The 12972-nt window shown below is 31.9% G+C and overlaps 1 pseudogene; it reads left to right on the plus strand.

Annotated features, from left to right (window-relative positions):
- The first annotated feature begins 246 nt into the window (after positions 1 to 246).
- On the plus strand, positions 247 to 886 carry LOC143639873 (FUN14 domain-containing protein 1 pseudogene; annotated as a pseudogene).
- Positions 887 to 12972: the final 12086 nt, after the last annotated feature.

Raw genomic sequence — 12972 nt, forward strand, 5'->3', positions numbered from 1 at the left:
GACACTACCTTTTATTTTTTTACATGAATCTAATAATCAAAACTATTTTAAATATTCCTGTCTTTTCTTTGATGTAAAATATTCAATACTACCTATCCAAATTGATTTTCACCATCACATTCTTTTTTTCAAAAGGTCAATCTTTGGCAAGGCGAGAAGTGGGCGGGGACGCGACAACGAGCCTGAAGGAGGAGGAGGAGGAGGTGGTGGAGGAAAAAGAAGAGACCATAGACTTCTACCTCGGCCTAGAGCGGCCCTTAAAGTGCGTGGGAGAGGAGGGCGGGCGGGGACCACCCCAGAACTGGCCGCGGGCGGTATCATGGCCTCCCGGAACCCCCCTCCCCAAGAATACGAAAGTGATGACGACTCTTACGAAGTATTGGATTTAACTGAGTATGCAAGAAGACACCACTGGTGGAATTGAGTGTTTGGCCACAGTTCGGGACCTATGGTAGAAAAATACTCTGTAGCTATCCAGATTGTAATGGGTGGCGTGACTGGCTGGTGTGCAGGATTTTTGTTCCAGAAGGTTGGAAAACTTGCAGCTACTGCAGTGGGAGGTGGCTTTCTTCTCCTTCAGATCGCCAGTCACAGTGGCTATGTGCAGGTCGACTGGAAGAGAGTTGAAAAAGATGTAAACAAAGCAAAAAGACAGATTAAGAAACGAGCAAACAAAGCAGCACCTGAAATCAACAATATAATTGAAGAAGCAACAGAATTTATCAAACAGAACATAGTGATATCCAGTGGATTTGTGGGAGGCTTTTTGCTAGGCCTTGCATCTTAAGGACATGAATGTTCTACTCTAGTAGTGGATCCAACTGTGAGAAGGGAAGTGGTGGCAACAGGGTGATCACTCAACAGCACATGCCACCAGAGTCTCCAGAACAAGGAGAAACAACTATCTGGACAATACCAGATTCACAACTTAGCATTTTGCCACCTGAAGCTTGGCAAACTAGTATCTGCTGCAAAACAACCTATGTGGTGTGTGAATAATAGTATTCTGGAGCAAACCATGGCTTTCGTCATTTTTTAAACATTTGCATCTATTTAGAAACTAGTGTGTAAGATATCACCATTGGAGAGAGAAAAAATTGGTTGGATTTATTGCCCAATAAAATATCCTCCTCTTATTTAAATAAGGTGTTCTTCATTGTGCTTTATAGTATAGTGCCAATAATTAAAAACTAGCTTCGATACTAGGGCTGACTTTTTTTTAAAGCTATGTTTGCAATAAACTGAAGAATCGTGGTGCCCTTTTGTGAAAGACTTTAGAAATAATAGCATTATTAAAGTCATTAAATAGATTATACTGACGTAATACCAGTCTTTGGGGTTTTTTTCCCCTACAGTTCTTACTATGCTTATATAATAACTGTGCATTTCAAAGAAGGCTCTTCTGAGGAGATATTACATCATGTCTAAATCTCTTTTTCCCATTTTGATGTCTGTGGTTTTAAAAATACTTCTTGTATGTTAGCTTCTAATTTGTTTATTTGTCATCCTGGGCAGAAGTAAGTGGAACATACATAGTTGGGTCATTCATTCACTTTATTACCCTTGAGTGTACTTACTTTTTCATTTCTAAAAATCCTAATTCTTATTTTGGCCCCTTCACCAAAAAGTAAATGTTGCTTTAAAATACTTAGTATAATGTGAATTTACTGTCTGAAGAACCATGATTTTCTATGTAAGTATTAAATTGTAGTTTAAAGAGAATTGTCTCCTTTATCTAGTCTGAGATGTAAATACTAACACTTTCAGGCTTTTTGTAGCATTATGTTGGCTGAACACTAGGCCAGTTTATTTGTTTCTCAGGGCCAACATCATATTCTTTCACAGCTTTCTTAACCCAGAAAGCTTTCTGCATTGTTAGTTTTGTCTGTAGAATACTTAGTTGTAATTGGGAAAAACAACATGGAGTCGTTAGATTGAAAAGACTTTGAAGATATTGAGATTATTGTCATTTGATAGGACATCACTGTAGTATATTTTGTGTATTGTAAACATATGATGTTTTCATACTTTCAAGATTGGTTACAGAGTACTTTCCTTATCGTGAGACTCCTTAAAATTAAATGTGGAATCCATCTTTAATTTCTTCCTTTATTTTCATTAGTGCCTCAGATATAATGCTAAATAAAACTCAGACTTTCTTAAAAAAAAAAAAAAGGTCAATCTTTATGTTGTGTAGTTATACATTTTTTGACCCTAAAAAGATATACTCAATAGATTGTATTCTGAGTTAGCAATTCAATTTTATATGTGTTTTAGAAAAACAAATTGCCATAAATTGTTCTGGTCATGTTCTTTATAGAAGTACCTTCCCCTTAGTCATCATCAAAAGAAAATAGGATGAAATTTAGTAAAGTCAAAAGCTAAGATACAACAGTTGGCTAGTTGTTTCAACCAGATGCTTATGATTTGATTGTTTCTCTTTTAAATTTCTTATTCTGATTGCTCTGATGGCTTTTCCTATGATATTTAATAGTCAGCTCAATTTAAAAGCACTAGTTTATGTGAAAATTAGATTCTAAGAGAAACAAATATCTGAAACAAATTAATATTACTCAATGTTTCTCATGATTCCTCTTACCATCCTGGAATTGCAATTCATAGAGCTTTATGTGACTTCCATTCCTCACTATATTTCACTAATCAGCACATGCAGAAATAATTTCTCAACAAATTTATATTAAATAAGTAGCAATTTAGAGAAAATCAGATATAGTTCACACCGGTGAAATTAAAACAATATATGTGGCACTTTGCCAAAGAATACTTGGCATATTCAAATAATAAAATGAAAAATTATTGATTTCCTTTATGTGATAGGACAGAGTTTATTGTCATGTTGTTTAAAAAATATTGACAGTTTCCTTATGAAAAAATAGATGTTATTTTTTAACATGGATTTTACTTGAATTTTTTTTTTTTTTAATTTTACCCATTTATCTTGAACACTGAGAAGGTATTTGCTGCGGTCAAACACAGTGAGATGCTGATCAATCAATTGTATTTTCAACTAATGTTGTAAAATGCATCTCTGAAACATTTGAAATTGTTTTCATTTTATATAACAGCATCATGCACACTCAGCACAAGAAAAGGTTTGTCATTAATTTTGGTATTAATACTGGGTTAGGTACATTGAAAAGATGTTGAGAAAATTACATCTATAATGGTGGAATCTCCCAATTCTTTGTTTTCATTTTTCCTTTGGTGCTTCTTCTATTGATATTAGTATGTTAACTTTAATTTGAATTGTCCATACAGTTTCTTAAATCATAAGACCCTTAGAATTGAGGAAATCACATATAGAATGTTTATTCCACAAACTGATATAAGATTCAATGAAAGACTTCAGCATTATTAATGTACATTTTTTCAAAATTCCATTAAGTAACAATGTGAGATACAGTATTAAAATTTTAACAATGAATGATAGGCACCCTAAGCAAGTATGTAGTGTTCCAATTATTCATTTACTGAACTTCATTCATTCATATTATAATAGTTGATTAAAAACCACACATCAGAGTATCTGTTTTTGAAAAAAATTGCTTGGTGAATTTCTAACAATGCAGCATGCAATTTTTATTTATTATTGGTTCATCATACCCACATTTTACCCACATAGTAAGATTGTTATAATATTCAATAAGTTATAGCTAAAAATATGAAAAACCACATACCATAATTTACAAATTATATAAATGCTCTTATTATTTCTTCATCCTTCCCAGAAATATTTATCAGGAATTTACTATATGCTAATTAAAACTTAGTTTATCCTATTTATTTCAGATATTTCAAAAAAAACTACAAGACCTCATTTGAAAAGGGTAATATAGACCTCAAAAGTAACTACTGTTTCTCTAGTAAATAATGTGTATAGAAATCTGCTAAGGTCTTGGGGTATGCAAATATATTTGGGATGCATCAGAGAGTGCATATGAAAAAAAAAACCATATTATTTATCATGTTATGTAAGTGAATGAAATATCATACCAAAAGGTTAAAAAATTAACTTTGAGGAAAAAAAGCAGAAGGATACACTAGTATTTGAAATAAGGTAATAATAATTTTTACTATAATTAGTTGTTTCTGGGTCTCATTTCACTCTTTTCTTTAATTATCTATCCATTTTTTTAATTACCCCTATAGATGTTATTGGAAAATATTGGCATTCAGTGAATAATGCCACCAATTTTCTGCTCTGCAATATTAAAGAACTATTTCAGATTTATTGCAATAAATAGTTTTATTTAAAGGTAACAATAGGTTTTCAATGTAGAAATTACTAAAATAAATTTGGGTGTTCTCAAAAAGTATATAACAACCATATTTGATGAACTTTGTGTCATAGTGTATAAGAAAAGTTGCTTCCCTACCCCAAACCAGACACCATTGGAATAACCTTGTGTAGTATCAGCATGTACAAGTTTAGATGAGGACTTTTGATTCTTTTTTATTTTACTTCCCACCTACATCATGGCTTACTTTTTATAAGCAAATTTCTATGCTTGTTAAACCTCTCACATATCTCAGAATTCACTAGGAGGGAACCATGACAATCTAGAAACAAACATATGTGAGATAGTGTATATATTAATATATGAAGAAGTTCAAGAAAATATTGATCTGCTCAAGAGATGGTGCAGAAACTATAAAGAAAGCTAAAAATTGAAATTGAAAGATAATACTCACAATAATTAATAAGAATCATGTAGTCTTTGGAAGCAGATTTTTTAAGCAGGAAGCTCTTGAGACTGATGTCCACTGCATCTTTTATATGAATATTTGCTCTCTTTTTGAGGGCCACCAGATTTTATCCAGTACACTTTTTACTTGATATAGCATATTTAGAAAGCCCACCATTCTCTTTATAAACCTACGCATGGTATATTATACATACATTGAGTTTTTGCACAGACTTTTACCTTCTTTTAATATATCTAGCCCTTAGTCTTGTCACATTCAAATTTATTCAGTCTTCATTAAGTAGTGTAATTAAATTCCCTTTTGTCCTTAAAATAAAATCTCCCCCTAAAATAATTTCTATATTCTAAATCATTTTATTGAAGTATCTAGAATATTTATAAGTACTAACAAATGACATTCTATGTCTCATTTTACTGTTGTCTTTCTCATATTACTTCCATTATTAATTGAGCATGTTCCCAAAATGTTCATGTGTTGGGAACTTACTTTCCAAAGGGAGAGAGTTGGGAAATAGTAGAATGTTTAAGAAGTGAAATCTAGTAGATTGTGGTTAGATCATTGGGGGAGATGCCCTTGGAAAGGGTTAATGAAATTTTAATGGGACACAAGATAGTACCTATTAAAGCAGATTAATAAAAAAGAGCAAGTCTTCTTACTGGATTTCTCTAACTTCTTTCTTTTCATGTTCTCTATACCACTCAAATGAGCCCTCACCATAATGCCATCTCATGTGTAATGCAGGTGAAGGGGCTTTCACAGGAACTGAGAAGATTCTGGTACAATGCACTTAAATCTTCAGAACTATATACTCAAAAAATATTTTTAAATTAATTAATTTATATATTTATCTATTTATTAGTTGTAGTTGAAAAAATAACTTTATATATTTATATATTTTTATGTGGTGCTGAGGATTGAACCCAGCTCCTTGCATGTGCTAGGTGACCACTCTAGCACGGAGCAAAAACTCTAGCCCCTCAGAAAATAATTTTATGCATTTATATCTCTTTTTATACATTGGTCTGTTTCTGATATTTTTCTATAGCATTATAAAACAGACTAAAAAAAACAAAATAAAATGATTTTGAGTCTAAGGCCTCTTACTATGAGAGTGAGTAGAACATCTAAGGCTACATTTTAAAAGTGCTGGGATAGTTTAGATGCAAATGGCTTAGCATTTATGATTCTTACTTTTTTTTTTTATTTTTCAAACGTGATATCTTGTATTTCTTATATTCCTCACGGTGCTTAGATAAATGTATTGCCATTTACTTTGGGACTCAACTTTGTGGAATTGATTCTGTTTAGAAAAGCAAAAGCAAAAGAGGCTCCTTAAAATATAGCAAAGACTCTATGAGAATGCTTTGATTTTTAATGGGAAGAATTGCTACTGATCATAGAGGAAATTTAAATACATGGCTACATTTTGATGATACCCATTAATCAGAAATGATCTCAAATGACTAGATCAAAATTCAGCCTCAGCAACTAAGTGTGGTTTCAAGCAACTTACCAAAACAGTCTCAAAATTTGAAAAAGTAGAGAGAGGGCTTAGGACTGTGGCTCAGTGTTTAAAAATCCCTATATGTAAACTGAAATACAAAAAAAAAATACAGTTTGAAATGTTTCAATTTAGTGTTAATCATAAAAAAAATAGATTTCATACAATTATTTTCTACAGTATTCAAAAATGAATATAGTAATTTTTGATTTAGAAAACAAAAATTACATGCTTTTAAAGATGAGGTTTCTGCACTATGCATGTATGATATTTATGACTGATATTTCTACCAAATAACTTGATAATGCTTAAAAAATTTAAACAAAAGTTAAAGACAACTACTTATTTTCTATATTTAAATCAGTAATGTCTTTTACTGATCCTTATATACATCAAGGTGCAATGTATACATAATGACTTTACTATACTCTCACATTTGTCAAAGTGTTTATTATAAATTATTCATTTTTATATAAGGCATACATTTTGGACAAAATCTGTTCAATGTTCACTACTGGTATGAGTTTTCAGATGTTCAATAAATTTAAAATTTGAATAAGTTTTCAAAATATTATTTAACTTTTCAGGGTTTCTGGGCATAATGAATTCTCAAAAAATCAGTCGTGTTTAAGAAACATTTAGTTATGACATGTAATTTTTTTCCATTTGTATTCTCTTTAACCAGTATTGAATGCTGAGAATTGGTGAATATATTTTGGGGCCATTGTCACATTGTCAATTTTCACATTTCCAAACTTTGTCTCTTCTATGATTATTGTGGTGAGCATTAGATTTCGACTCTTTCTTAGAGGAATGGTACGATGGTCTCATTTGTAAGGCTTCTCTCCAGTGTATTTTCTCTGATATCTACTAATGTATGATATATAATTTAAAAAGTTGCTACATTCTCTATATTTATGTGTTCTTTCTAGAATAAATAGCTGAGTGGTGAAAAAGAATTGATTTCTTATTAAAAGCTTTGATACATTGTTTTCATTTGTATGGGTCCTTTTCTCCATAAATTCTGTTGTTAATGAGGGTTAGTTTTTCTTTAAAAGTATTGTCACTTTATTTACATTTCACATTCACCAGGGTGTCTTCTGCTGTAGTGAATAAAGTTTTATTTTATATTAAAAGTTTTGCCACTTATGCACATTTGTAGGGCTATTCTCCAGTGTGAATTCTGCTGTGGTGAATAAGGCCTGTTTTATGGCTAAAAGCTTTGCCACATTCCTTATATTTGTAGGGATTTTCTCCAGTGTAAACTATGTTGTGGAAAATTAAGGTTTATATTTGAGTAAAACCTTTGTCACATACTTTTCATTTGTGATGCATCTCTCTAGTGTGAGTTCTTCTGTGGCAAATAAAATGTGATTTTCAACTGAAAGCTTTGCTGCATTCTTTACATTTGTAGAGCTTCTCTCCAGTGTGAGTTCTGCTGTGGCAAATAAGGTGTGATTTTAGACTGAAAGCTTTGCCACATTCTTTGCATTTGTAGGGCTTCTCTCCAGTGTGTGTTCTGGTGTGGTAAACAAGGTCTGTTTTTTGACTGAAAGCTTTTCCACATTTTTTACATTTGCAGGGCTTCTCACCAGTGTGAGTTCTTCTATGGCCAATAAGGTGTGATTTTTGACTGAAAGCTTTACCACAATCTTTACATATGTAGGGCTTCTCTCCAGTATGTGTTTGGCTGTGGCAAATAAGGTATATTTTTTGACTGAAAGCTTTGCTACATTCTTTACATTTGTGGGGCTTCTCTCCAGTGTGAGTTCTTTTGTGGCCAATAAGATGTGAATTTTTACTGAAAGCTTTGCCACATTCTTTGCATTTGTAGGGCTTCTCACGAGTGTGAGTTCTTCTGTGGCGAATAAGGTCTATCTTTTGACTAAAAGCTTTGCCACATTCTTTACATTTGTAGGGCTTCTCTCCAGTGTGGGTTCTTCTGTGGTAAATAAGACATATTATTTTACTCAAAGCTTTGCCACATTGTTTATATTTGTATGGCTTCTCTCCAGTACAAATTCTCTGGTGGTGCACAAGTTCTGAATTATTATATAATTTCTGGTGTTCATGCTCACTTGAAGTTTTCCATATTTTCTTTTGTTGTAAATAGTCAATATTACAACCTCTATATTTTCCACATATCACTTTGTAAAATATATGTTTGATGCCCTTCTCTGGTGAATATTCTTGGGTATCTTGAGAATTCAGGGCTAAAATAAACAAATTAAAAAAAAAACACAATACCTACTAGAGTGAGATAAATATACTTTGCATACACAACATGAAATTAAGGTAAAATAAGTACATCAGGAGTGTAGCAGAGTAGTACTTTCAAAGTCATCATAAATTCAAAAATATATCAGTTCAATAAATATGTACAGACACAGGGGCTGGGGATGTGGCTCAAGTGGTAGCACGCTTTCCGGGCATGCGTGTGGCCCGGGTTTGATCCTCAGCACCACATACAAACAAAGATGTTGTGTCTACAGAAAACTAAAAAATAAATATTAAAAAATTCTCTCTCTCTCTCTCTCTCTCTCTCTCTCTCTCTCTCTCTTTAAAAAATATACATAGGTAATTACCTTGAAAATATTACCAAAATTATTCTAGAGACCACAGTATCGAAGAGGAGTACATCATTAAGAAGAGAAATATAATAAAGAGAAGGAAAGTATGTTACTTTTATCATCCACAGCCTTTTGTCCTTCATAAGATAGCATTTAAGAAATATCTACCAGCTACCTTCACTCTCAGTAGAATAAGAGAAATGTAAAACATATACAAACTTTTGTGGCTTTTTCAAAGAGTGTTCAAAAACTGATTTTTGTCTACGATGACATAGAGATTTAAAAATAAGCAGTAGATTTTGAGTTATAAAACCACAAATAGTGAACAAGGGTAAAGAGACTATGGACTTTTAATAAGAAATCTGAACAAAACAATTATTAAGAAATATACACATATATGTCTATTAAATTTTCCATAAAAACATTTTAAAAGACTATAAAAATCTTGTATAGCCTATGCCATAATACTTGGATGAAGTCAACACATGACAATCAAGTAAATAAATTGATTTTTATATTTTTAAAATCCTGTGATATGACAATTTATTTAATTGACAAATACAGCTTTATTTATTTACTAAATATATTATGGTATTTTATACTATATATAAAAGGTAAAATGACTAAACAGAATGAATTAACACAATAAATTATTTCTTATACTTATCAGTTTTGTTCTTACAAAGAATTGTATTCCTTCTACTAGTATTTATGAAGAACATAATACACTCACCATTTGGTAAAACAAAACTCTTGACCCTCTTATGCTCAATAAAATAAATATATGGAGACTTTGACTATAATATCAACCCTACACAAAACACAGTAACTGGTAAGCATAATTTTACTCACCAAATTTTTGACTTCCACATGTCAATCAAATAGTTCTGCAACTTATTCTCTGCCATCCACATTTCACTTAATGCAAATCCTGAATGCATTGCTTAAAACACTTTATAGGACAAAATAATTTCATTACTAAATAATAATATTATACAAGCACACTATTTTTACTCATTTGATCATTGATGGGCACATACATTGAGTCCCTACCTTTAATACTGAAAAACTGTTTGCAATAAACAGAAAAGCAGAGGTATCTCTTCAATTTTTTGATTTAATTGTTTATGGATACATATTTCGTACTGGCGTTTCTGAATCTTTAGGTCATCCAACTTTTAATTTTTCATGTGTGTTTCTTGAGATTAACCCCCCAAATTTGACATCACTGAGCTACAACACAAGTCTTTTTAAAATTGTTTTAAACATGCTGTTATCACCTTTCTGTGACTTCCCTCAAACATGAAGTACTTTAGAATGGCCTCCCAATTACCAAATATTACAAGGATACAGCACTGTTCTTGCATATTTTTATTTATTTAAAAGTTTTATACTTTTTTTTCAAAATGGACTATATAATCTACTGTTGGCTCCTTTAATGAACAATTAAAAAACAGTACAGCAAATATAAACAAAGAGAAACATGGCTTACTCCAAGTAGCAAGATAAGAAAAAAAAATAAAATTAAAAACTGAACATTAGGATACTGAGAGTAATGAATTACTCAAAGAACACTAAATAACTATTTAAAGAAAGTTTACAGAATAAAATTGTGACAAAAAATATTAATATATTTAGGCACAAATTGTGTATGTGAATAATTCTTTAAGAATAAATGACAGGGGGATTCCTAGTGTGCAAAGCTAAAATTCTACCAATATGAGAGAGGCTTATCAAGCATGACCAAGGTTAAGAAAAGTCTAAACAACTTGTGAAATACTGTAAAAATTAAAAACCTATAGAATATATAAAGGGCTTTCTCTCTGTCTCTCTCTGTCTCTCTCTCTCTCTCTCTCTCTCTCTATATATATATATATATATATATATATATATATATATATGTAAAGGGAAGTGTGAAAAGAATCTAAGCATGCCACAATAAAAAGCTATGATCCAGAAATTAAATAATTAATCAAAATAGAAAAAATATGAAATATAGAAAACAACTTACAAAGTAGAATTATGATGAGCTATTCACTTCAAAATATTTATGATCATCAATGCATTATTGCAAGTCACAAAACAAAAGAATTGAATCTTAAAAAAAAAAACTGCCAAGTCAGTTCTAGCAGAGAGCATGAAAAGAAACCAAGCATGATCTGCTCCTAGAAGCCCTATTTACTTAAAGATGGATAATGCCCCTGCCTTTACATCTCATCATTTTGCACAATATTTAATCAATAAGATATAGATTTAAATAGTGAAATTTCTCATAATCATTTTGGACAAGTTTTGTTGATTGAGCAAATTGTATCCTAATATTTGCCTTTTAAAATAAAGACAAACAAACAAAGATCTAGCTTCTCTCATATTAATATGCATTAAATATTGCTTTATTTATACTTAATGTGCTCAATATACAACATAAAGTTAATACTCAAAATTGGTCATCTGCATTGAATAGACATTTTATTCTCAAACAGCCATTACCAAAAAATGTATGTAATATATAAGATTCCACCTGACCAGCATGACAAGATCCTATGTCTTTGATCACCTGGGGAAAAGCATGGACTGTTAAATTTATGGCAACATGTCCTGTTCGGATTCTAGCTTGATTTATGAAATATAGCAATTATAAATGTACACAAGAGACTTCACATGCTGATTTATAAGTTTCATTTAACCCTGGAAGAGAAGAGTCCCTTCAAAGAAGAGAATAATCATTCTCCTCAAATGAGGAGAAACATTAAAAGAGGAACACAAGATACTATAATTCCAGTTACAGGGGGAAATAAAACCATTAACAGCCTCAGCTCAAAAGGAGTTGGCTCAAATAGGTTAGAATGTACTCTGGAAAACTTAGTTACTGCTTTGATTGCTACACTCACTCAAAACTCTGTAAATGTTTTGGTCTTCATAATAATGTTACTCTGTTTTTGTACGCCAGCTGTGGGAAATTCAGTACTGTCAGATCCTGGATTTCTACAACCCATTACAATACCTTGACTCACTTGAATGAAATTGTTATATACCTTCAAAAATTTCTAATGGTACTCATTGTTGTCTTAGCAGAATAACTGTGTCCTTATCATCCACATAGTATTTAAAAGGTCACCATCCTGTGCAATTTATTTATAAAAGATCTATTCTTCTTGATAAAAACTGTGATAATTGAGTGAACCTTCTCTCTAAGGCAGAATGTGATACTTTGACATTCTCCTTAGAGGGTTTCCTTGGACTAGCTCTATGGGCTTATGAAACTACTATGAAATTCACCTATCCTATCATAAAAAGTATTAGCCATGCCTCCATGGCCGTTAATATGCTTAATGAAGAACAAAAACAACATTGTCAAGCCATACTTGATATTCATGCTGCAATTGAGTGTCTGGAATTGTTACATCATAATGGATATCAGAAGTTTAATTACATGTGTTCCTTCAATGTAAGTGATAATAGTAATTTTATTTCTAAAGAGTTAGATTACCTTAAAAATATCATTAATAAGGTCCAAGAAGATAATTGATGTTTAGACTTGTTGGATTGGATAATTTCATGTTTACTCAATTTGATCCGGGTCAAAAAATATTTATAGGTGGATGTTTACTGATGTTGGCACTTGCTGTTGTGCATGGCTGCCTTATTTTTTGCCCCCACCAGCATTAACAAGATAAGTAATATTATTTTTTCAAAAGGTATTTAAAAAGGAGGAGAGGCTGTAGGTATTCTGACCATGGAAATAGACAGGAAAGCGTGGGGGTGTTGATAACTGGCACCCTGAGTTCCACAATAGTAATGCCTAGCAGTTTCTCCCTGAAGCTATTAAGACAACTCTACAGGTGCACTATCTAGTTTCTGTGGTAATGTTCTTAGAGAGAAAGGGCTCTTTGTTTGTAGTAACTGTACCTTATCTTGGTTAGCTATCACTTGGGGTTAAAATAACACTAGGTTAGAATGTAGTCATGGTAACAGAAACTATGATATTTTGGGGTATACTATGTACAGCCGGGATGAGGAGTGGCCAGTTTTTTTTTCTTTTTTCCTTTTCACTGTGAGTGTGTCTCTCTCTTCTGTTTGCTTCTTTACAGGTTTCCTCACAAGATTTGTAACAGATCATGCTGGCCCTCAGAACAAAAGGTAAGTTTTGGTAATTAGTCTGAATAAACTGGG

This window comes from Callospermophilus lateralis (genome assembly GCF_048772815.1).
Source record: "Callospermophilus lateralis isolate mCalLat2 chromosome 11 unlocalized genomic scaffold, mCalLat2.hap1 SUPER_11_unloc_3, whole genome shotgun sequence".
Lineage (NCBI taxonomy): Eukaryota > Metazoa > Chordata > Mammalia > Rodentia > Sciuridae > Callospermophilus > Callospermophilus lateralis.